We start from the raw sequence: 26,873 nt of genomic DNA, 5'->3' as shown, positions 1-26,873 counted from the left end.
TGTCAGTGTGCTCAGTAAGGTTTCTAGAAAAATTTAGTAATTCCTCATCTTGAAAAAAGATTTCTTATTCCTGGAGATTTGTAGAAATATTTGTTGCTGTTTATTTTATGATTACTGCTCTTTGTTGGGATTTTCTGTGATGATTAGTATTCATTGCTATTTGGAATCAGTCCCCCCCAGAGTGAGTGCTAGATATTCCTACTAGACATGTACTTCCTCAGTGTGCTCAATAATGTGCTACTAGGAGAATTTAGTAACTCTTCATCTTGCAAAAGTAGCTCTTACTCATGGAGCTTTCAAAGGATTTTTTGGTGTTGTTTATTTTATGATTATTACTCTTTATTGTTTGATATTGACTTCTCTTTCTATTTTAAGTTTAAATTTAATGGAGTCTGTATACTGTTACATTCAGGCAAGTATTAAGTATCTATAATGTGTCATTTACTGGTAGGCTTTGGTCAAAACTGACTGATTACATCTTCAAGATCTCATACGAAGTAAGTAATGCGCTAAGGCAATACCCCATGTTTTAGCTGAGAACATGAAGCCAGGAGAGGTTTACTACAGTGTGAAAATGGATAAACCATTTCGATCCACACTCCAAAACCTAGGCAAATTCCAAATCATGTGTCTTTCTCCTGAGGACGAGGGGTCAATCACAGCAGGTATTTAAATGCGTCTGGTAAGCCAGCTCTCATGCTACCACATCTCTACTTTCAGAGTATTCAGAGTGTCATGAGAGCAGCTGTGGTGCATGATCCTAACAAGCCACCTGGATGAGTGAAAATTCAATCATTCGATGAGAAAAGTTGGTCTTTGAAATAGGCTCTGGCAGTAGCTAGTCTAAGAGGGTGATTAGGAGCACAGGACATTGACCTTGAAGTCCAGATCTTTTGAGTTCATATCTCCATTCTTTGCTTGTTGCTTCACTTACTTAAGCCATAAAGCCTCTTTCGTCATTAGAAAAATTTAATAATAATTAAAATAATGACCTGCTTCACAAAGATTTTAAGAATCAAATGAGATACCCTTTATAAAGGGCTCCTATGGCACCTGGCACTTATTAGGTCCCCAGACATTCTAGAGGAGCCAAAAGGGGAGTCCAGAAATATGCTATCATAGACTGGACTCATGTCTGAGTCTGCTGGAGACTGGAGAGGTACTGGGAAGAGAGTTACCCCTGCCCCCCAAAAACCATGCTGAAGTGTTCAAGAGGAACTTGCCTGGGGACACTATGAATAAAACAAAGTGACCCTTTCTTTATCTACTGACCACTGCTAGAATGCTTACAGAATCAGTCTTGATGTTTAATGATGATGAGATACCACTAACATGATCATACAGGTGCCTAAAAAGTGCTTTGTTGCTAGTCTGAAGAATAGCTGTGGTCTCTGTTATAGGCCTCTCCATTATCTGAGTGCCTGTGTTCTTCGACTTGGGCTGTAAAATAAGACAACTCAGCCAGCTGCCCCTGGTAAAACACTCAAAAGGGCATTACAAGTGAAGTCAATAAATCCACCTCTCCCAACTGAACAACTGCATCTTCCTAGACATCACTGAGATATCTGATGTCACCATCTATCTTCCTCTCTTCTGGTCTCCAGGTGCCTAGAAATATGTACCCTTGTTGAAAATCTCCAATTCCATTTCATAGATATGGGAAAGCAACTTTGTAGCTATAAGTCAGATCCCTGATTCTTCCTGCATTAGTTTATCTTTTCCCATTCTGTCCTAGAAAGATCTATTTTATTTTCTCAGTCTAAAGAGAAAGTTGGCTAAACATTAAATGTTGCTTTTCATGTCAATTACCTAGACAATTATGTCAATAACTTTGAAGGGCTTCTTTTTTGTTCCTGGTTTTTCAACCAACCTTTCTCACCAAGAGCTCACTTTCCCTCTGCTTTTCATTGTTATTAGGCATCTGCTGACTGAGAACAAGGAGTTTGCTTTATGGTGTGGTGTAGGAGGTTTCAATGTGCCAAAACTTCTTTGCTGCAGAACTTTGGAGTGGTGAGACATTAGGCAACAGTCTATTTAGCCCCAGACATACACCAGTAAGTGGCTGCAGCAGACATAATAGCTGACATTTGTGAAAATACCTCATAACTCTATACTAACCATCCTCCTAGAATAGGAATTAGAAAAAAAAAAAAGTGGGGGTGAACAATTCAGATCCTGATGAAAATGTCCTCAGTTCACCACTAGCTGGGACCCACCCCCACTGCAGTTCTGTTATTAACTGCTCCATTGTGGCCAAAGGACAGAGGAGAAGTTTGAACAGTGCTTTATAATTAGTGCCTGTTATAGTGCCAGTTGGCTGGCTCGTGTTGAAATAGGAACAAGGCAGGTCAGACATCAAAACTCAGGGGAAGACATTAAAGCATTGGACTTCTTGAACTCCCTTTATCTGCACTACCATAGTCCTCCAACTGGGCAACCCTTCATAGCACATGTCTATTTGTCTTCTTGTACTTTTGTGAGGATCACAGTCCAGCTCACTGACCAACCAACATGGGAATTTTTCTAACTGATTCTCTATCAGGATTCCTAAAGTTCAGACTGGTAAGATTACTTATCCAGTTCCACAGCTATGTTGGAAGCCCCTGACTGCCAATAACAAAGGAAGATTTTAAATCTTTTTTACTTTAACAAGCAGTTTTGAAAACTGGGGTGGTTCCTGGAACCTCCTTCCCTGATGAGTCATTGAAATCTGTTATCAACCCTATGAAGGGGACAGAGATCATTGAAATTCTCAGATAATCCCCAATCACATTCTTGCTACAAACCTGGCCTCTTGACTTAAAAGATCTTCACTAAAACTGCTAACAACACTTCACTGATAAGAGCTTCGAGAACTAGGATCCATTTGAGAAGTGTTGACTTGTGGGATGGGCCAGAATTGAGCAGAAAAAAGATGACAGAGAGGCAAATATGGATTGAAAACCCATTCCTGCATGACAGATGGGTTGTGTAGTTTTAAAATCCTACCATCCTATCCTTTTATGACCAGTAAAGCAGTCCAATTTAAACCACGCGACAGTTCTATCATTCATTTATAAACCATAACCAGATAAGAATCTCTTCCTACAGAATTTAAACATGATATTAGAAACAGACACTGATTTGCTGAGAAATTAATGGTACTTTCCAGAAGTCATTTGAGTAGGTTCTTAGAGAAGAATAAAATGTCCAATTCAAGAAAAGCCATCTGTTTTTTAAATCTCTAAAACGACCTTCTCAAAACCCTTAGTCTTCAAGCCTTCTGCTCTTCTCATTATTTTAATGGGCTTTTCTCCAATTTTCTTTCCCATATAGTTATAAATGAAGACAGCTGTACCGAAGAAGAAATGGTGAAAAAGGCCCCGAGCTTCGAGTTGAGAGTCTTGCAGGGTTGCCTGTGCTTCTCAGAAGACATCCCAGTGTGGGAAACCAAGTGAGGTAAATGGGAGAGAGAATGTTCAAGGAGAATTATTTCCCAGTATTCATGCTGATCCAGTGGTGATCTTTTATAGCTCCTGCAAAGGCAAGAAGGGAATGACTGTATAGTGACCCAAGCACTCAGCTGGGAAATAAGCAACTTGCAATTAGCTCCAGCTCTGCCACCACTGAAGAGTGTGATCTAAGACATGTCACTTCTCTTCCCCTAACTCATCTAAAAAGTGAGTAGATTAAATCATAACTGTAGCACTTTTTTTGCTCTAACAGTTGATATATGGTGTTGAAAACTGTGTGACATAATAGAAATAACATATCTTTTGGAAAGCAAAATTCCAGTTATATGCTATATGACCCTGATCAAGTGAGAGGTCTTAGTTTCTTATTCATAAAATAAAGAGAATCACACTCACTAAAAGTGCAGTTGTGAAAATGGGAAATAACATATGATAAATACCTCAAAAAGTCCCCAGAGTGTAGATGTCTTTAAATGAAAAAATAATTCAATGATGTGATGACTTCATCCCAAATGCCTTATACTATGAGGCAAAGTTTTAGGTTGTCTTCTGTCCCCTTGATTAGTAATATGAAGTCTGTTACTTTGTAGGAGTGAAGGTGATTCAAAGCTCCCAACTCTGTGTGAATGAAAAGGCAACTCTGTTCCAGGATCTCTTGGAAATGGTGTGGGACATTGAGCCCCATTGTACAGTCATGTCTCTACCCTTCTAGTTAAGATGTGGATGTGTAGTGGTCCTGAGGACTTTGCTACCCCTCTCTACTCTGTTGGGAAGTTCTTTGGGGAAGGAAAATGTGATGAAGCATGGCCAATTGCTTTACTCACATCCTGAAAATGCAAAGTCCTATCAGCTTATAGAGTTCAAGAATAACCTCTTTGAATGCTTTTTCTGACATTCTTGAACACTTGAGTTGAGAATTGGGCAGGACACTGAAGTATGGAGAGTAAGCAAAGGATTGCTAAAGACGTTCACTTAAGCTAAACCAATGTTTCAGCCAAGTTGAGAATTTGTCAGACAACAGGTTCTATTTTAGGAGGAAAAATATACCCATCTTTTCTTAGATTTCATTAACAACAAATTTCTTTCACTTACAGAAACATGGATCATGCAACACCATGGATATTTTACCTGGAGGAATATAAATTCTTGAAGTCTTTTGTATCTGTAAAAGCCAAAGCTAATTTGCAGTTGTAGAATTGATAATGTATTCATATCCTCTCCAGACTATGGGATTACTTGATCTTTTCATTGAGTGTGGACTGAAATTCTGTCCTCTAGAGGTCACCAATGCACCAAACTTGAAGGCTGCAGAGGCTTCCAAAATGCTGAAGAATAACCAAGTGCCCTGCTTATATTTGAGTGAAAGAGGAAAAAAAAAAGAGGCAACTATATTATTCTAACTGCTGCTCTCCAGCTACTCTTTTAAGATGTAAAAAATTTTGTTTGAAACAAAATGATTATTCTTGATTTATTTTGGCTTTTCTCTGTACTGATCTAGATGAAAGAAACTCTTACATGATTAAATGCTTCTTAACTAACAGCTTAATTGTAGAAGTCAGAGAAGAAACTCTCTTATCCAGGAAAAACACTGATACAGAAATAGGTTAGTTTACCCTTCATTAAATGAGTGTGACGGTGGGGCTCTGGTTAAGGCAGAAGCCTCCGCAGTGCACTGTCCTCAAGGGGCCTGGGCACAGGGAAACATGGCCCCTTAGGAACTATTATGAGATCATGTAAAAGGAGCCTGACTCAAGTACTTAGATCTCTGCTGGCAAATCAGAACTTGCACATAAAGGGATGACTTTGGTAGTCCAAAAAAGAACCTTGTCATAAAAGTGGCCAATTGGGAAGTCCTAATGGGACTTTTCTTCTATAGTTCGCCTTTTTAGTTAGTCTGATGCTTTAGTCTTCCTGTGCAAGGCTGATTGCCTCGCTTGGAGAGAACGTGCCTTGAGAACAATACTACCTGTCGGCACCCCGTGGGCTTGAACTATGAGCTCAACAGCTGACTATGGGGTGAGCTGGGGCCTATAGTGGCACAACCCTCTGCTGGTGGACTGTGCTGCTCCAGGCGTGACCTGGGAGTTACCACCAGCCAGCCGTTCACAGCATTGTTCCCGCAGTGCTGGTAGCTCTCTGAGGAGAGGAATTCTTATACCACAGCTTTCCCAGGGCCCAGACACTTGCCAGCAGCTGACCCATCAGGAAATGGCCACTCCCCTCTTCCTTCCCACATTCCTTCCTGAGCATTCCCCAGTCTTAGGTGTGGTCAATCCTCAGAAAATCTGTTGGAATTGATTGACAAGAAAACAAAACCTTCCTCCAGATAAGAAAGATCACAGCACTACAGGAACTCTCTTTGCTTCTGGATGAGGCAGGCCTCTCACTCTCTCCCCCTTCACATCTCCACTGCTGACTGTGTAGTTTCTTATCACCTCTTTAGGATATGTGGAACAGTCCTGCAAACAATGAGCTCAGTTTGAGTAACTATTTTTAATGACTAATTCAAATTGAAGTAAAACAACTTGTCCTAGAGAGTCTGTAGTGGTCTTTCTTGGTGTTCACAGACATTTTTCTTTAGCACTAAGAAAGAATGAAGGAAAATTTTATTTTTGAACTACTTGGTGTTCCTTTAAAAGCTTCTGATCCTGCAGAGATCTGGAAGCTTAGGAAAAGATGACACCACTTTTTCTACACTTATTCTAGAGAATCCTGTAACATGAATGATATCTTAAGGAGAATGGCAGAAGACTATTCAATGCTTTGGTTTAGCCAGGTTGAAAATTGTGTTCCTGACCTTTATCCATGAAGTCAGACGGATAGCTTTCCTGGGGACTCTGCTGTTTAATCTTGGTTTCTGCTGCAGTCTGGCTGGGCACAATCAGGAGCCACTTGTCAAAAGAAACTAACTTTATTTTTAGAACCACACATGCCAAACAAAACAGCCTCTTAGGAAAAACCCTCAGAGCCTCAACTGCCACCACCGGCTTTCCACAAGCCTCTCTCTCCCACCCAAGCTTCTCTCCACCTCCCACAATCCTCCTGCTCTTGAGGCCTATTGGGTGGGTCACGTGGGCGGAGCCAAAAAAGTCCCCCAATGAGCAGCTCCGTGGTCTGAAAGGGCAGGGAAACAGCCCAATGAGCATCACCGCAGAGGAGCCAATCAGCTAGATGTTGCTGGGGCCGCTGTGAGCCAATCATCAGCCGGCAGCTGGAAGTTTGCTGGGAGCTGGAAGTTTGCTGGGGCCCCTTCGGCTGTGGCTCTCAACAGTTTCAGTTTGTTTAGCTATAAGCAAGACTCCCCTGCCTCTGTTTTCTTATTGGTAAAATAAAAGGGTTGCATATAATCTTCTCTGAGGTCCATACTGAAGCTCACATCTACTCTGAGAAACGAAGGCTTTATAACTGAGGACCAACTGCACCTTGTCAGCTGTATTAGCCTCTGGAAGTTGCCATAACAATGTACTAAACACTGAGTGGCTTCAAACAACACTAATTTATTTTTTCGCTGTCTGGAGGCTGGAAGTCTGAAATCAGTGTCAGCAAGGCCAAGGTATCTCTGGCGCCTCTAGGGATGAATCCTTCCTGTCTCTTTCACTTCTAGTGGTTGCCTACAATCCCTGATGTCCTTGGAATTGTGATAGATAGATGTGTCACTCTATATTCTCCAGTGTGTCTTCACATTGTCTTCCTTCTCTATGTTTGTTTCTGTCTTCAAATTTCCTCTTTTTGTAAGAGTATAGTCATATTGTACAGACCTGCCTTTAACTTGATTATTTTTGCAAAGAACATATTTCCAAATAATGTTACAATTTGAGGTTCTGGGGGATTGAATTAAGACCTCAATTTATCTTTACTTGACCCATAACAGGAAACAACTAGCAAATTTCTCTGTGCTAAGTATGTGTTCTTTGACCCTTGGGTATACTCTTCGTGCTGCTCTGAGTCCTGAGCAGGTCTACATGGTTCATGAATCACATCAGGCAGTTGCCTATGTCTCTAGCTTTCAGCTGGGTTCAGTAATGACAGGAGTTAGGATGGAGGAGAGTGAGGCTGGTAGGATGAGGGTGGAATTTATTCCCCAAGGGGACCTTTCCCTTGGAAGGTAAGTATAGGAGATGCTGTCCACACAGATTTCTTTGCTTCTGAGGACCCTTAAGTTATTGTCAAAACTTCAAGTTTAAGGTCCATAATTCTTTCCTTCCTACCCCTTCACTTTTGTTTCTCTACAGTGCACCCATCAGATAACTCACTTAGAATGCATCATCTGTTTTCTACAAGGATCCTGACCCCATTCTTAATGACTGATTTCTTAGAAGTTCTAGGTGTTAATTAGACCCAGAGGAGTCTCAGCAGAGACAACTCTTGTAATTTGGTGAAACATGGCTGCCTTTGGGTAGTTCCTGGTTCAGGAAACATGCAGAAGTCCAGTTCTTTTATAGAGCCAGAGTAGCAAAGCAGGTACATGGCTTGGTGAGTGTCTGGATGAGGTAGGTTCAGACACACAGAGGTTCATGGCCACATGGGAACAGCCCTCTTGGTGTGGTTTCACATCCCAGAGCCAGGCTGGCTTTGCCTCTTGGGTAAAGATAATCAAGCTCACTTGGATATTCTGTCTTGTCCCTGCCTTGCTGCCCCCTCTGGAGGACTACAGTGCATCTTCTTGTCCAATATTTAGAACTTCTTTAATAAAGCAGTGTTCCTTTATAAAATTATTTTGCATGTTATAATTTTAAAGTCAATTTTAGGTCAGTGCTAGCAAGAGTGCTAGGGAAAGTGTATTCATGTCAGATACGCTATTGAATATTTCACCTGATTTTCCATTTTCCAGAAGAAAAAAGAGAGACATGTGAATGGAAGAGTCCAGTGGCAAGGTCTAGAATGACATATTCTTAGACTACCCTGTGAAGTAGGTATGGTTCAGGACCTGCTTAAATAATTGAGGAAACTGAGTTTTTGAGCAGTTTGGCAAATTGCTCTGTTTGCTCAGCTAGTAAACTTATAAGGGCTAGCATGCAAACCCTGGTTTTCAAATTCCATTATTTACTTTTAAAAAGGTGTGTTTATTTTCACTCTGATGTTTCTCAGCCTTTAGAAATGAACATCTGTAGCCTGTGATCAAGCATCAGGCCTTTCCTTCCTCCCACTGTCCAAGTTAGTGCTTTACACTGGGCATCCTGAGGACTTTCTTACATGGAAGAGGGAGAGAAAAGCACCAAGGGCATTGCATGACTGCTGAACTCCCATGATTTTCCTCCTAGGATGAGGTTTCACCATGTTTTTCAAGGTGATCTAGAACTGGTGAGCTCAAGCAATCCTCCTATTTCAACCTTCCAAGTTCCTGGGGTTACAGACAATGAGCCAATATACTTGGCTTTTTAGCAGTTCTGGGAATCAAACCCAGGTATGTCTGGCAAGCACTCTACCATGGAGCCAATCCCCAGCCCTGAACTCTCATGCCTAATGCCATTTCTCTGTGTCTGCCTTGGGATGATATTCCTTGGAATATCATCTACTACACTTCAGGTGTGTCCTTTTTACTATTCTTCCTTCATAGTATGTCAGTCTCCTTCATTCCACTCTGAGTGTTCCATGACTGTTGCTTTACTCTGTTTTGAACCTGAGATAAATTCTACACCCACATAAATTTACTAACAATGTCTGTTGAAACTTTACAGTGTACTGGCTTAGTTGACCTCTGCTGTGGCCATGAAAACGGACACTGACACTTAAGGGTGGGAATTAAGCCATGGATATGAAATGTCTTTTCAAATGTACAAGAAAGGGGCTCATTACTCAAAAACAAAGAAACATACCCAGTTCAGCATTTGTGGCTTAAGTTTCTGGTTATACTTAAAGAACTCTGAATTGGTTTGCACTAGATTTCTTACTTCCTCTCTTTTAAAGAAAAAAAAAATCACTCATTTAAAAGTAGAAAGGTCTTTTTGGATACCAAGTGGATTTTTCCAAATCACATTTGGCTTAGTCAGGTGTGAAGGGATGAGAAAGGCTTAAATTCTGTTTTCTTTAAAGCCCACCTGGGTTTAAATAATAAATGGAAAATATCTTACTAAATTCATTTGAATTGTTCTGGAACTCAAACATTTGGAAAGGCATTATGATATTTGAGAATTCCTGAGTTGTTTCAATATTACCCTGGACATTTTCTAAGTACCTTATTACCATCCCAGTTTTATTATTCTAGGCATACAAAGAAGCAACAGGTTTTCTTTTTAAAGATGAAAAAATGATATATAAAAAGAGAAAAGGAACCTGAAAAGGATAGGAAACAGCTCTCAAAAGTCATTATTTTGGAGGTTGGAGAGTGTAACTCAGGGAAGAGTCTGTTCTCAACATGCTTGAGGTCTTGAGTTCAATACCCAGCAACAAAACAAAACAAAACACTCTCGTTTCTGGTTTCCCTTCAGGGGAAGGAGAGTGGAACAAAATGAACCCGTATTATAAAAAAGACAAAAGTATTATGAAACATACATAAATAATCTGCATGGCACGCAAATTTACCTGTGTTCAGTTGCCTACTCTTGTCAGACTTATTTTCCTAAATGCCACTTTCATTACACTACATTCCTGTGCAAGCACTTGACCTGTTTCCTCATTGTCCACTGAGTCCAGTCTGCATTTCTTTCTCTAGATTTCATAGCTGTTCAGGATAGTATCCATCCTGGTTTCTTGCTGTTGCATGAAGGATGGTGTCAGAAAAAAAAGCCTCAGTTAATGAACCAAGTCATCCTGAGAAGGGTGAGGTTTCCCTACTTGAAGAGTTCACAGAAGTGGAAGAGGAACTTGCAGACACTGTTCTTGGGGGATGCAGAAACCCCATACAGGTTATTGAAGCAGCCTTAAGGTCCAGCTTGCTGATCTTAGTAAAAATGTGGGGATGTGGCCACAGAAGCATGACAGAATCCTTATTATTAATACTGGTCACAAAGTTCAAACAGCAAGTAACAATGAGGCTTCATAGGCACCCCTTCAAGCTGCTGCAAAGTGTCCCCAAGTTATTTCAGGAACAGTTCAAATAGTAGAGGCATCTTGAAGATAAAGGTGAGAATCACAGGGTTCTTATGCTGGAAATAGGGAGGTGGTGGTGGTGGGGTAAACCCTTCTCCTGTCAAATGGTTTATTATAAGTCTAATTTGGATTCTCTGAACTGCAAACATGCTTGAGCATATTTGGTAGATTGGAGGGAAGGGCCAAGAAGATTGCATTTGCATAAAGAACCAATATACTATCTGGTGCATGCTGCTTTCTCCAGAAGTAGGGTGGGGAGAGTGGGTGATTATGAATACAATATGAGCTGTCACTCTAAACACTGGCAGCTCAGCTTCCATAGATTTATGCCTGAGCCTAGGTTCAGAGGAAGCTGCAAATAAAAACTGGAGGAGTTGTTCTCCTGCAGAATAAAAATTAGCACTATTTTGGGACCAATGCACAGAATAATAGAAAATTCAGTTTTTCTAACTCCATTATCAGATACAGATATATAAAAGCTTTGCTGCAATTGGGTTTTTTGTTTTAGATTTTTATTTGATGACCATGACATTAGAGATTTTACCTGGAAAAGAGACATGCAAAGCCCACCTAAAAAATTATTGTAATAAGTAGTATTAGGTATCATCATTGCGTATTCTTCCACAATACTTATTTCATTTTTTCTTCTAATAGTAAAAATCATAGGAAATTTATATTAGGTGATTATGAATATATTACATGAGTTATATTTCCTTATTTCATTGAAATATCATATTTGAAAGAGAAATCTATTATTTTCTAAAAAACTGCAATGGATTGTTCATTACATAATTTAATTGATGCTACATGCTGACCTCAAGTTACCAAATGCAAAAGTCATTGATCTTATTATCTTGGCAACTCTTTCAAGACAATGGGAGAAAGATTCTTTTCCTTCCCTTGCATATTTGCTATGGATGACAGGAATAAATAGAATGTTAATCCTAATTAATCATATAATTATGTGTTATGTTACTAAAAATGATGACATCTTGTATGATACTTTCTAAGTAAGGCAAAAAGAATCTCATCATTTTAGAAGTTGATATTCCCGACAAAGAATGGAATAGAATCAAAGTCTTGGAGCAAAAAGGTAAAGAACAATTAACTCACACACTCAATCACCAATTGTACTGATTCCGTAGTCATATATCTAGGGTGACCCAAGTGTATAATCAAAAACCACAATTAGAATCACCTGTTCCATGGAAATATTTTGCATCCAATGTGGATCTTAAGAATTAGCAAAAAGCCGAAATTCCTTTAGGCCTCTAAACATCTTGTTAATAATAGGGTTAGATCCCCAGGCTAATTGGAGTTTAGTGTAGTCCAAAAACATGAAGTTCTGTTCAAACTGGACCAACATTTTTGTGTGTTGAAGATCAAGGAACTTTTTACCTTGAGACTCCTAAGAGAACAAAATCAGGAGAATGAAATGAAAGGGAAAATATCATGAAGTAAAATAGAAGTGAAAGGCTTTGGAAAGGAAGCATTTAAGCTGGCAAGATATTTGAAATAGGTGACTATCTGGTTTTCTAGGGTGGAAGGGTTTCTTGGGATCCAGGGCTTTTAGTACTTAGACCACTTGTGACAAGTTGGTCACTTATTGTTGAGATCATACTACCCAACTTCTTCACTTTACACATGAAAATCTAAGGCTCAGTTATGAAGTGACTGATATCTTAATCCATTTGTGCTGCTATAACAAAATATCTGAAACTGTATAGTTTATAAAGAACAGAAATTTAATTTCTCATGGTTCTGGAGACTGGGAAGTACAAGACCAAGGTGCTGGCAGATCCAGTGTATGGAGAAAGCTGGTTTACAGAGGGCCATCTTCTTATTGTGTCTTTACTTGGCTGATAAAGAAACTCTTAGTTTGCTTCTTGTTGGGGCACTAATCCCATTGACGAGAATACCACTCTTGGGACTTGATTATCTTCCAAAGGCCCTTTCTTCTAATATTGTTATATTGGAGGTTAAGATTCCAACACATGAATTTGGGGGCTCACAATTATTTGATCCCTAACGTCGATCTTGCTCCCTTAACTTACAAGGACACTTATTTAGTGGATTAGGGCCTATCTTCATCCAGGTGATCTCATCTTCAGATCCTTACCTTACTTGCACCTGCAAAGAAGACACTTATTCCAAACAAAATCATATTCACTGTCTGAAAGTAGACGTATAACTGGGGATGGACACCATTCAACTTATTATAAGAGTATTTCTTGGAAATTAGGGCTTAATATGTTTAACATTAATACAAAACATCATTATTTGGTGGGAGTAAGAAAGCAGTGATAGAAATAAAATTGTGGCAACGTGAAGTTAAATATGGAAGCTATCTTTTCATTCCAGCATAGTCCTAGCCAGTAGGGATAAAAACAACAACAACAACAACAAAATCTATGACCTACCTTTAGGAGGAAGGTACAAGCAAGAACTCATCTCAGAATCTTAAATAGATAGGCTATGGTTCAAGGAATAACTTTCACTCCCAGTGATAAAAATAACTAAGGAGGTTCCACCTTCAGAAATTAGGCAAATATCAGATTTGCTTTTGATTGGTTTACCTTGAGACGCAAAAAATATTGGATAAATGATGTATAATGATTAATTCCCTATCTTACCTCTAGTGTTTGAACTTGGCCACATGAGCTAGAAGATGGGACTGAGGGCCTATAGCAGATGCTGTGGTTTGGATATGCTTAAAGTGTGTCCCTGTGGTTCATGCATTAAACTTTAATCCTTATGGTGAGGTATTCAGATGGCAGAGACTTAATCTGACCATTGTATCTAGTGGTAGAGTCTTTGGGAAGTAATTACGACTAGATAAGTTCATCAGGTAAAAAGCTCCCATGATTAATGCGGCTTTATAAGAAAAAAGGAGACCAGACACACACACACACACACACACACACACACACACACTCAATCCCGTCCCTTTCCTTTTATGCCCTGTGCTTCCTCAGGACTTTGCTGGCAAGATATTCAGGTCTGTGCATCCCCAGAACTGTGAGCTCAAAAGACCCCTTTCTTTGTAAACTTACCCAGCCATAAATACTTCACTATAGTAATAGAAAACAAACTAATACAAGTAGAGAGTACTGCTTAAAAGTTAATGGTAATGAAAAACATAACTACAGCAGCAATATATTAAATTACTGCTATAGGAGAAATGTATCAAGGTATTTCTACAAGGAATTTCTATAACTCTGAGAAAAGTAACAACTTCCCTTTGATTCACACTTTCCCCCTCAGAAATTACTGTGCTTTTCAGTTCATAATATTTAGTAATTTCCCTTGAGATGTCTCTTTTAGCCTAAGGGTTATTTATATGTGTGTTCCTTAGTTTTCAATGATTTGAACATTTTCTAGTATCTTTCTGTTATGGATTTCTCATTGACTCACTTGCAGTCGGAGAACATACTCTGTATGTTTTCTATTCTTCTAAACTGGACAAAAATTATTTTATGGTCCAGAATACAGTCAATTTTAGTGAGTTTTCCATAGACACTGTAAAATGATGTGTATTCTACTGCTTAATGAGTCCTTTTATAAATTTCAATTAGTTGAAGATGTTAGTATAGATCATATTTTCTATATTGATACTGATTTTCTATCTACTTGTTTAATTAATTACTAGGAGAAGGGTATCAAAAATCTCCAATTATAGTTATGCATTTGTGTGTTTTTTCCTTTTATTTCTGTAAATAATGCTTTTGAATCTCTTCTACTTGCTAAATACAGATTTAAGATTATTATAGATTTTTGATAATTGCCACTGTTTTCACTATGAAATGCCCTTCTATAGGCCTGGAAATAGCCCTTGCTCCAAAGGCTACATTTTTGGATATTAATAATGGTCACTCCAGATTTCTTTATATTGATGTTTTTATGGTATATTTGTTATCTTGTGTTTTCTGTTGCTATAACAGAACACCACAAATGCTGCAATTTATAAATAATAGAAGTTTATTTAACTTATTGTTTTGGAGGTTGAAACTAGCCAATGGTGTTGGCCTTCATGATTCACCATAGCATGCAGAAAGGGAAAAGAGAGTAAAAGACTGAATTCACAGCTCTTTGATAATTGGCATTAGTCCATTCATGAGGGTCAAGCCTTCTTACAACTTAAACACCTCCCATTAGGCCACCTTCCAACTCTGTTGCATTTGGGATTAAGTTTCCAGTATATACTCCCTGGGGAACATTTTCAAACTGTAACAATGGGTATGGCTACAATTAATTTAATAAAAATGTTAAGTGAAAATTTGGTGTGGCGTCCTGGGCCCACATGTATATAGAATAAGTAGTGCCCTTTTGTATACATCACTTCTTTTATCCTCATGACACTGAGTGGTTAAGTGTGAGTGTGAGGTCAGAAAGGTTCACCCCCCAAACTACATAGCTAGTATCTGACTGGGTGAACCTAGGTCCTCAAATTTTAATTCAGGTCATTTTTCATCCTTAACATGTCTCTTTAAGAAATAAAGTTTTCTTTCTTGAGTTCCTGTTGAATTGCTTATTTACTAGAATTTTTGGTAAGATACTTTATCTTTTTATTTGTAGACCCTCATTTTTCTTCTCCTGAAACTAATTATCTGTACGTTAGACCACTTGGTGCTTGACAGGTTTTATTGCTATGTCCCCAAGCTTTCTAATATGTTCTGATATTTTCTTGCACAGAATCTGATGTTCTGTTAGATATCATTCAGTATAATTTTTCATCTCAAAAAGTTAAATGTTAGTCCTCTCTATATCATTGTAATATATTTGTAATTTTCTTTTAATGTGCGTTCCTGCTAATTATATCAACTCTCTCACTTCTAGGTCTGTCTCTTCTGGTTGTTTTTTCTCCTTGTTATGGATTACATATTCCTGCCTCTTTGTATTCTAGTATTTTTACTGTGTACCAGATATTATGAATTTTATTTTTGTGTTTGCAAGTTTTGTCTTATTTTTAAAATTTTAATTTCTTATATATGACAGTAGAATGCATTACAATTCATACAACACAGATAGAGCACAATTTTTCATTTCTCTGGTTATACATATACTTGCCAGTTTTTATTGTTTTCCTTTGAGGAATGTTAGAACTTTTTCCTGAAGAAAGTTAAGTTAGTTACATTTTTCATCTGATCCTTTTGGAATCCATTTTTAAGCTCTTTGAGGGTGGGTCTACAGTAGCTTTATTCTAAACTGAGTCACCTCCACTTTTAGGGTGTGTTCTTTTTGTCTCTACTAATTGGCATGCATATTCAATGAGGTCTGTCCACTTGAAGTTGAAGAAAATTGAACAATTTGCAGGCCCGGGTGAGCTCCAGGAATTGGTCTTAGCTACCGTGGTGTTTACTTTTTCTCTCAAATGTTTTTCTTGCTGATAACAAGTGTTCATTGATATTTAGCCAATGACTCAAGAGAACCCCCTTTCAGATATTTGAGCCTTTTTCTCTATGTAGCTTTCTGTTTTCAGAAACAGATTGTCCTGTCAATTCTAGAAATCACATCTTCCCTGAACTCAGATATTTGCGTGCTAACCTCCAGAAGACTGCTTATCTCTGTTTGGACATCCTCTCCCTGCACTAGAGTCTTGAAATCGCCTTGGGCAAATGAAGACAGGACTCATTTCTTTCTTTTATTTTCCCTCTCCAATGTCAAAGTCCTGATCTCTTTTTTTATTCCCTCCATGTCTAAAGTTATTGTTTTCATAGCTCATAATTATTCATCACTTGCAGGTAATTTCATCCCCTTTATTCATTGTTAGTCAGAAGCAGAAGTTAATAATTATATATATATATATATATATATATATANTATATATATATATATATATATATATATATATATATATATATATATTTACATGAATAAATGTTGATTCTTAAGGTCATAAGTTCATAAGTTCAGGGCTTATGGTTTAGTTCTTGTTTTAAATGTCTTACTGGTTAATTTTTATTTCTAATTGCAACTCAGATATCTCAATCTTAACATTCTTCCCAAACTAAACTTTTAATTTCCACACCCTCACCTTGATGTTCATCCATTGGTTCTTACCATTTTAGTATGTGGCATGAACATCCATCCAGCAGCGTGGGACAAGAACCTGGAAGTTCATCAACTCATCCCTGTCCTTCAAATCTCATGCTCAGCTTACAAGCAGTCCTATCAATTTGATTTCTAAGATATGCCCACATGTATCCCATTCTTGTCATGCTCACTGACAACAATTTGACCATCAACTGTCTTCTTCTCATAACTTCTATGATTTCTTTTCTTCTCTTCCTTCTATTTATTCTATATACAACAGCAAGAGTAACATCCTCTCAAATGTAAATGGAATTATATCATTATCCTATTTAAGACGGTCCATGGCTTCCTTTGCATTCAGAAAAACTTTCAGACTCCTCACTACAGTCCATGAGGCCCCAGAAACTCTAACTGCCATCTGTCTCATCAGCTTCATGCCTCATCACTATCACTGTTGTTCACTAAGTGCTGACCACACAGTCCTCCCTGCAGCTGCTGTGTCCTGTCAAGGCCTTTGCACATGAACTTTCTTTCTTGGATTGCACTTTCCCTACTATCCCTGTGGTACTGTCTTCTCCTTAGTATCATAGCTCATCCACCACCTTCTCTGGGATGTCTTCCATGACCATGCTATTTAAAAATTGCACCCAATGCATTTTGGTATTTCAGTTCTTTGTTTCCTTCATGAAATTATCAATCCCTTTTTGTAATTTTTCAATTTTAATTGTTTGCATTTCTTCCCATTAAACTATAATCTCTACAAGGAGACCGACAGGGATCTACCTGCCAGTGTTGCTTATTGTTGGCCTTTTGACACCTACCAAAGTGCTTGGCTCTGTCCTTGTCCAGGCTTTCTGCCTAGTGGAAATTTCCAAACAGCAAAACTTAAAGGAGGAGAAGCCAAATACAAGGAAAATGTTACTTCACTGACTTGAGGAGATAGATATCTTAGTTTATGGAACCTGAGGTTACTAAAATTGCTTAATTGAAATAATCGATTTATTAGGTCAACATGGAGATGATAAAATAGGTGAGAAAAGGATGAATTAATATATCTGGAAGGACTCTACATGGTAGCTTTATACAAAGCAGAAGTGGGCATAGAACGGTAGAACAACATTAAATATTGGCAGTGTCTGTCTTAATAGTCAGTACATAATTGGTGAATCAGTGAAAAAACAGCCCCCGTCAACAAAGGACGCTTCCTCTTCAAATGGGGAAGATGCTCTGGACAATTCATTTTACTTCACCCTCAGGTCATGGGAATTCAGTTTAGTGTGTCTTATTGTGACTGATTGTAGAGTGAACAAGGCTGTCTAAAATACTAAAAGCAAAAGTGTTCTCTTTACTTCTAACTACATTTCCCCTTTTCTCTAAAAGTGAAGGGCTTTATCTAGTGTCAAAACTACCACTCTTGGTTGGGAACATAGCTCAGTGGTCGGGTGCTTGCCTAGCATATGGAAGGCCCTAGATTTGATCCCAGCAACACAAAAACACAATAAAACCATCCTTCTCACTACCATTCCACAGATGAATCTAGAATTCAGGGTGTTCAGGAATCCTGATGTTCCTTCAGGAATTTCTGTGTTATTCTTAGGATAGGGTGTAGAAACTGCATCATCTCTATCCCATCCCATAATCATGCATGTGTCTGTTAAAGCAGTAGCCCATGGAAAGTGGGAGGTTTGCAATGATAAAGCAAACAAAAAGGTCTTCCTAGTAAACATCAGCTTTATTCCTTCTTTTCATAATAGTATCTCTAAAACAGTCAACATTAATGTTACTTCTTGTTTTGAAATAAGTTATTCCTGATCCTTCTAGTTTCTTCCTGTTTCTTGAAAAATGAGACCATATTATATATTTGACACCCATGATATTCCAGATACTAGAGTCTTTACTATTATATATTTGCACTTGCATATAATTTTCATAAAAACCTAAGAAATAGTTATTATTGGTCACAATAATTTTGTAGATCAAAAAATGAAGTTCAGAGAAATTAAATAACTTCTTTATGTTCACACAGAAGATAACTGGTGAAGGCAGGGTTGGAACCCAGCTCTCTTCCAAACCATTGAACAGAAAGTTCATTAATTCTAGAAAACTGTTTGCGACTCCAGTATGAAGCAATCTTGACATGGTACATGTGGTCTTTGTGTGACAGAGCCTGGTCCAATGATCACAGTTCTGCACACTATTTGGAGAGGACAGTCAAGTTCTTGCCATGCACATGCCCTTTGGGGTTTAGAGACAGATGTTCTCAGTTTGTCTGCAACCAATTGTATTTACATACATCAGCTTTGTTCATTTTTCTCTTTCTTTTTCTTGCTTTTGGACAAAACAACATGAGATACTCTTCATCAAAATTTTTACTTTTTTAAAACCATCAGAATTTTTACTGTTTTAAAACCAACAGAATTTTCAGAATTTGATTCACAGATTACCACAATCCCCATTGTGGATTCTAGAACATAGGTGAGAAATGGCCCTTATAATTATTTAACAAATATTTGGGGAGCATCTATGGAGACTTAGGCACAATTCTAAACATAAGGGGTGTCGATGTGAAGTGAGAACCCAGAGTCATTGAGCAAGGAGGAAAAACAAACAATTATGTCATAAAATAATATTTCAGAGATGACAAGTGCCATAAAACAAAACAAAACAAAAACAACAATAACAAACAGGGCTATATATTAGTAGATTACTAGGGAGGAATTAGTTTATATTAGATAATCAGGGAAAGTTGAGTGTTTACATGAGCAACAAGCTTGATCTGTCTGAGGCACATGAGGAAACTGAGATACGTGAGGATCGAGTAAATTATCCATGTGCAGGCCAATAAACTTAATGGCTCAGTTAGAACTGGAGTCTACGTTCTTCAAATTATTTTCCTTTCTTCCTCTTTTAGACTTTCCTTTTTTTTTTTTTTTTGGTACTGGGGATTGAACTCAGGGGCACTCAACCAATGAGCCACATCCCCACCCTATTTTGTATTTTATTTAGAGACAGGGTCTCACTGAGTTGCTTAGTGCCTCGCTTTTGCTGAGGCTGGCTTTGAACTCACAGTCCTCCTGCCTCAGCCTCCTGAGCTCCTGGGATTACAGGCATGCGCCCAAGCCAAACTTTGCTTTGTGATGAATTGAGTTTTCTATTTCAAAATTGTATAGAATAGTGTGGTCCTTTTACATGATTCTTAGGATAATTTACAGATTCACCATAATAAAGCTTGTGAAATTTTTATTGGCATTAAATTGGATTTATTGATTAATTTGTGCATCATTTTCATCTTTACCTTATTGAGTTTTCCCATCATAATGATTGTGTATCTCTTACTGTATGAAGGTCACCTTAAATATTTCAATGATATCTATATTTTCTTCTTAAAATTCTTATGCGTGCTTTGTTATACTTATTCCTAGACATGTTACAGTTTGGATTGGTAATTGGAAATTGCACATATTTTTTTAAAGTACATTTCAAATTATTAGTACTGGTACACAGCATTGAGGTAAATTGATGTTACATATTTATCTTTTATCCTCCCAGTAAACTTGCTGAAATTCTGAAGTGTTAACAGTTTGACTGAAGTTTGTCATTTTCAGAAGTTACCTTTTATTTATTTGTCCATTCTTTCTTTTTCTTAATTAATCTTGATTCAGATTGGTCTGTCCTCTTTACAGGTATCTGTCTTTGGATATCATTGGCCTTATAAACATATGTTCTGAGGATCTGTCTTTGTCTTTAACACATTAACATTTATTGTGGCTACCTGTATTGGCATTTCTCTCTAGAAGCTGGGTGGTAGACTAGTTGACATTGCAGACTTTGGGTTCTGGGCTTTTTATATTCCAGTTTGGTCTCCATCATTTACTAACTTCAGCAGATGAGCAAGTTACTTAACCTCCCTATACTCCACTTTTCTCATCTGTAAGATAAGGAGAGTAAAACAGGAAGGAAATCAGCAGAGTGAAGAAAGGGGACAGAGGGACAGAGAGGATGGATAGGAAAAGAAAGGAACTGCAGAATGAAACTGACCAAATGATGCTATGTACATATATGAATATACCACAGTGAATTCCACCTTTATATAAATATACCACAGTGAATTCCACCTTTATATGAATATACCACAGTGAATTCCACCTTTATGTATATCTATAAAGCACCAATTAAAAAAACCCTATAAATAAATAGAACGAATTCCAGCAGAGTATAGCAAGGAGAACAGGGGCAGGGAGGAGGAGAGGGGAAGAGGAAGTACTGGGCACTTAAGTGAAATAAATTATATTCCATGCATGTATGATTTTATCAAAAGAATGCCAATATCATATATAAGTATAATGCACTAATAAACATTTTAAAATAAAATAGTATTAATGATATAGTACTTACTAGACTGGGTTGTTATAGGAAATAAATGAAGCAATATATGCAAAATGCTTAGAGCAGTACCAGGGTCTGAAGTACTATGTAATTGTCAGCTATTGTCAATAATTCTTTTTCCTTCTAGTTTTTTCTTTTGCTCTTCTGCTTTTCTACATTTCATTGAAATTATTTTATTTATTCCTTCTTTCCCCACCTACTCACGTAACAAAGATTGGAATTTATTTTCTATTCCCCCCCCAGATAATAACTCCTTTGAATATTCTTTACTTAGAACATTAAAACACTTATCATCTCTCCTGTCTCTTATGACATTTTGTCAAGCATTTTTGTACTATTTTTTTATCCACCAGATTAGTTGTTATGTTTACTCTTATACAGTCCATGCACACTTAGATTTATCAAAATCACTGCTAATTTCATTGCTTATCTCTTTTCTAGTATCCCACTCCTTTATGTGTTAAATTTCCATCTTTTGGATACACATAATTTGATATTTCTTTCGTAGTGTGTCCTCCTGGTGATAAATATTCTCTCAGGTTTCTTTTTTTATTTGCAAACATCTTAATTTCACCCTTACTCATAAATGATAATTTACCTGGTCAGATAATTCTATGCACAACCATTTTCTCAGCATTTTGAAATATCCCTTGTCATTTACCTTCTGCTGTTGTCATTGAGAAGCCTGATGTCAGTCTAATTCTTATTCCTTTTAGGTTATCTGCCTTCCCTCTCAGCTTATGTTTGGTGTTCTACACTTGTACTGTAGGTGTTAATCCATGATAATTTATCCTTTTTTCTTTTTATTGATACTTAGTGTGCTTCTTAATCTAAGAAGTATATCTTAATTGACAATTACTTGGTGTTTGGTGTCACTTTCTGGGGCTCACCTTATAATCTTTGTTTTAATATTTTCAGTTATTCTTCTTTCCTAATGCCCCCTGCTATACTCTATCCTAGTCTGCACAAAAGAACAAACACTCAGGATTTATTTCATTAATTTGTCCATCACCAGATACACTGTCTTGTAATGTGCAACTTGTGACCCTAGCTAGATGCTGAACTTTCTGGGTCAGTTTGCTATGCCTTATAGGTCTTTGGGGAATGGTGTCTCAGAGATCAGTTACAGACTACCTTGGATTGAATCCTTGCTCTATCACCTATTTTTGATGTCTGTTTTAGTCAGCTTTTTCACTGCTGTGAGACCTGACAAGATAAATTACAGGAAGAAAAGTTTATTTGAGGGCTCACAGTTTCAGAGGTCTCAGTTCATAGATGGCTGACTCCATTCTTAGGAGCATGAGATGTGTTAGAATGTCATGGCAAAATTGTGTGGTGGAGGAAAGCAGCTGGGAACATGGCACTAGGAGCAGAGAGAGCGCTCCCCTCAATAAGGACAAAATATAAAAGGCATGTCCCCAAGGACTTACCTCCTCCAGCCACACCTCACCTGCCTACAATTACCACCCAGTTAATCCCTACAGGGGATTAATACACTGATTAGGTTAAGATTCTCATAACTAGATCATTTTACTTCTAAATTTTCTTCCATCCTCTCATATATGAGTGTTTGGGGGATACCTCATAGCTAAACGGTAACAGTGTTTCAGGACCATTATACGGCTTCTCCATGGTATAATGGAGACATGAATTGTACCTACCTGAGAGAGTACTTGGGTAGTCTATCCAGCACTGCATGAATGTTAGCTATTAAACTGTTTTCTGTAGAGCAAAACTGTTAAATAACCTTGATCACAAAAATATGTGGATTTTCTAAAAAGAACCAATGAAAAATATGTGAATTTGGGCTGAATTTTGAAAAAAGGGTAAACTTCAATTTTAAATAGGACGAAGAATAAAAAAGAAGGAGGGAAATAACAAAGGAGGTATTAAGCGGGGGAATAGCATGCAGATAAGTGCAGAAGTTGTAAAGTACGGACTACACTTGATAAATGTTGGGGATGGTGCCTGAGCCCTACCCCCATGTCCTCTCAGCACTCTGATGGCTGTCCCTAAGGTTCACTCCCTATTGTAGCACTTGGTAACTCTCTCTTGATCTGGACTCTGGGCTAGTGGAATTCATGCCCTTAGAAGCAATCCTCAGCCAATGATGGATTGGGTGGTAAATAATCTAGCTTCCTACCTTGAGATGTGATTAGTGAGTTGTGTTCTACCCTCTCTTCCAAATTCCCCCTGGAACTGATCACCATTATCTTCTAAGGTTACTTGTTGGACAAGGCATCCTGCTTAAGGTTCTTCATCTTCCTGGTCTCACTTGACTAAGCTGCTGCCCATGCTTTGTTATGTCTTCCCAAATAGACTGCCTACTCTTAAAATTTTTAGAGTTCTCTTTGGACTAAGGGCATGACATAAGATGGAGTTCTGTGCAGTTAGAGTATTTGGAGGATAGACCATGGCAGACAAGAAGACGGTATCAAAGTAAATGAGTTAGGAAGGCACATTTGTGAACATTATCAAGAAGACTGCCTCAAAAAGCAAATATATGAAGTATTTCTTTACCACAACCTTCACAAGGTCATTTTCTCATCCAAATTTTAAAAATTCATATAAATACTTATTCTTTTTTCTTTTCCTCCTCTGATAAGTACATCTCCTTATAACATCTTACAAATATCCACATTTTATGGAGTCAATGTGGCAACTAAGGTAATTCTGGACAAAGTTAACCTGACCATAGGATTATTTTAGATGGTGTCTGGAAAGGGTCCTTGTTGGGTTTTTCTAATCTCCACACAAAAATGGTACCCATTATCATGTATGTCACCGGTATGATATTCAAGTAAATGAAAATATATTTTTCCCATTTCCTACTCTTTCACACTATTTACTTGTTTGGGGAAAAGTTAAAGAGGAAAAATACATTCCTCCCCTCCTCCCACTTTTCAATATTCTAAAATGCACCTGTTACATTTAAATGAAAACAAAAATTTTAAATAGGATTTTCAGGTGCCAGAAGATTGGATTTTCTTAATTTTATATCCAACTGTCTCTAGATAATTATCTCTTTTGTTCTTCCATAGCTTTATGTCAAACTCCTGATAAGCCTGCAAAAACAAGATATGTTTGAAAGACTTTCACTCTATTTCCTGCTTCTGAAGTGTAAATGCTTTAATTGTTTAAAGCTCTCTGAGGTTTCCTTCCAAAGGGCAGACAAGAGATTGCAATTCTTCTCATGAAAACTCTCTCTGGCCCAGAACAAAGTTTGTGATTTAATGAGATAGATTTTAAACAATACAACAGCAACCTGGTAGGTATTTAAGAACAAAACTTTTGATAAAGCTTCTAAGTTTTTCTAAGCGTCTTTAATCTTTTTTAGATGAAGTCAGTTGCTAGGTGAGTATTCACTTTGAACTGATGTGTACTGTCTCAGATTTTAAAAGCATGTTTTCTTGCAGGTAAAATTTTTACCTTCCACATTGTTTTCTTACTTGGAAGAAATGTAGGACTTTCCAAAGAAGAGGATAGACCAGTGCCTTCCTGTGATATAATAGATTTATACATCAGTGTTTAAAGCATAGTCAAGCCTACAATCATATGGACTAATGGTTGGAAGGGCTAGGCTTTCTATTCCAACTAGATAAATTAAGAATAAGATGAATTAAGAATAAATTATAATAAATTATAAATAATTATAATTTATAATAAATTATAAATAATTATAATTTATAATAAATTATAAATTAAGAATCTAAGACTTAGGTGGTTCTATGGGATACACATGACCACCATGCAGATTAGTATTGGTGGAAGTAATAGTTCTCTTGACTCCTGGTTCAGTGGTCTCTGCATTTATAAATGAGCTCACATTTCTTAAATATTGCCTAGGAGAGTTCCTTTAGTCTGGCTGGATAGAAAGAAAAAATGAAATTATTCAGTTTATCCCCTATGTTATACAAGACAGCACTTAAAACACAAAGTAATATAGATATTGTTCACTATCTGAACTCTTGCCCTCCAAACATAGCAACTGAATAGATTCAGATGAAATTTTTAAGATAGGGTTATAGGTTATTCAACTTTTCATTAGTATAATGAAATATCAGAGACTGCTAAGTTTATAAAGAGAAAAGGTTTATTTTTGCTCAGTGTTTTGGAGTTTCCAAGATCAGATGGTTCCATTGGTTTGGCCTCTTTTGAGGGTGACAGATAGTGGCATATCATGGTGGGAACATGTGTAGGAACAAGCAATCACTTCTCCAACAGGAGCAGAGATAAAAGAGAAGGAGAGAAGCCAGGCTTGTTCCTTTTTATAACAACCCTCTCTTACGGACTACCAAATGGTCATGTGAGAAATACCTTTTACCCCCAATAAATTAAGGACCTTTTATTTGGCTCCGTTCTCAAAAGTTCAACTACCTAGCAACATCGCCACACTGTGTAACAAACCTCTAATCATAATGGACCCTTGGGGGGGACACTCAAACCACAACAAACCATAGCAGGCTGGTAGACACGGGTTGCTGTCCATACTCCTACCACTTGATGCTCTAAATGCAGAAATCAAATAACCATACATTCACTCACTCTCTGAACTTACTTTCCTAATCCTTCCTCATATGCTCAATAGATTCAATAATGAACATGACTTATACTTGCAACAATATAAACCTGGGAAGATTATACATCCCACTAATCATAGAATGTCTGGGTTTTAAGGAGTACCAAAGACCACCTAGTTCAAATATCAAGCTTTCTAAAGAAAATATTTCATAACTACTGCATTTGATCCAATTGGCTTTCCCGGTCATGAGGAACCACAGACCATCATCCTGAAGCTCTAGGATGCTGATCATTGGTATACACTGAGGTTGACTTGGGTGACCCATACCTATTACTGACTACCTTCATGACACTGGTAGTCATAATTTATATCAATTTTACATCAGTGAATCAAAGGTCATTTTAGTCCTATTTTACTGGATTTATTCATCTTCTCTGCTCTCTTGACTTTTGTGTTACCACATTCTTGGATCTCTCTAAAATTATCTGGTGGTTTCTCCTGCTTCATTTGTTTCTCACCTCTTTGGATATTAATGTTTTTAGTTGTCAGGGTTCTGTTATTTTTTTAACTTCTCTTCTATGTAATACTCCTATATGTCTAAAACTTACTTAATATATATTTGATCAAGGTATTAAATCATTTCACTATCTAATAAACAAATACTTCCATTTATTCCTAAGGTCTTCTGTCATTCAAATGCTGATATCTCAAAAATCTGTGTCTTGGTAATCTGAACTCACTTATATATATTATGCTTGACCTTCATTTGTATGTCATCTACACTTTAATAACTCATTATGCAGAATGAACTCATCTCCAGTGGTCTCTATCTCAACTGGTAGACCTAGTTATTTCCTTAAGTTAGGAACTATTTACACTCCTTTTTGTCCTCATCCTTTACCAACTTCTGTCCAATCTATTATCAAATTCTGCCAATGCTTTTTCTTAGAAGTCCTCCCATTTGTTTTGTTCTACATCCTTATCTTTTATCATCCTTAGCCAGACTTCCATCATTTCTCCTTCTAGCTAATTCAAGAGCCTCTTGTTTTGCATTCTTACTTTTAGATATGCTCCCCTCAAATCTTGTCCTCTGTGTAGATACCAGGTCAATTTCTAAACCACAAATGTGGTTCTATTAGTCTTTTGCTTCTCTGTTTTCAATGGCTTTCCATAGTGCAGCAGTTAGCTTGGCCCACAGGGCTATCCCTGTGGCACCGTGTGGCCTGAATCCTAACCCAGAAACCACAACACTTTTTTTTTCATGCCTTCATTGCCACTGTAGCTCTCTTATCTTCCCATATTCTACATATTCCTATTCATTTTTTATGCATGAGCCCTGGAAGCTTCCTCAGTTGGATTGATGTGAAATCTTCTCCAGTTATTTTTATCTTCAGTCATGGTGTTATTTTATAATTACTTTTTTTTTAACCTGCCTGTCTCTTCTTACAGAA

This window comes from Marmota marmota, unplaced genomic scaffold (assembly GCF_001458135.2).
Source record: "Marmota marmota marmota unplaced genomic scaffold, marMar, whole genome shotgun sequence".
Classification (NCBI taxonomy): domain Eukaryota; kingdom Metazoa; phylum Chordata; class Mammalia; order Rodentia; family Sciuridae; genus Marmota; species Marmota marmota.
This window is presented reverse-complemented; position numbering follows the sequence as displayed.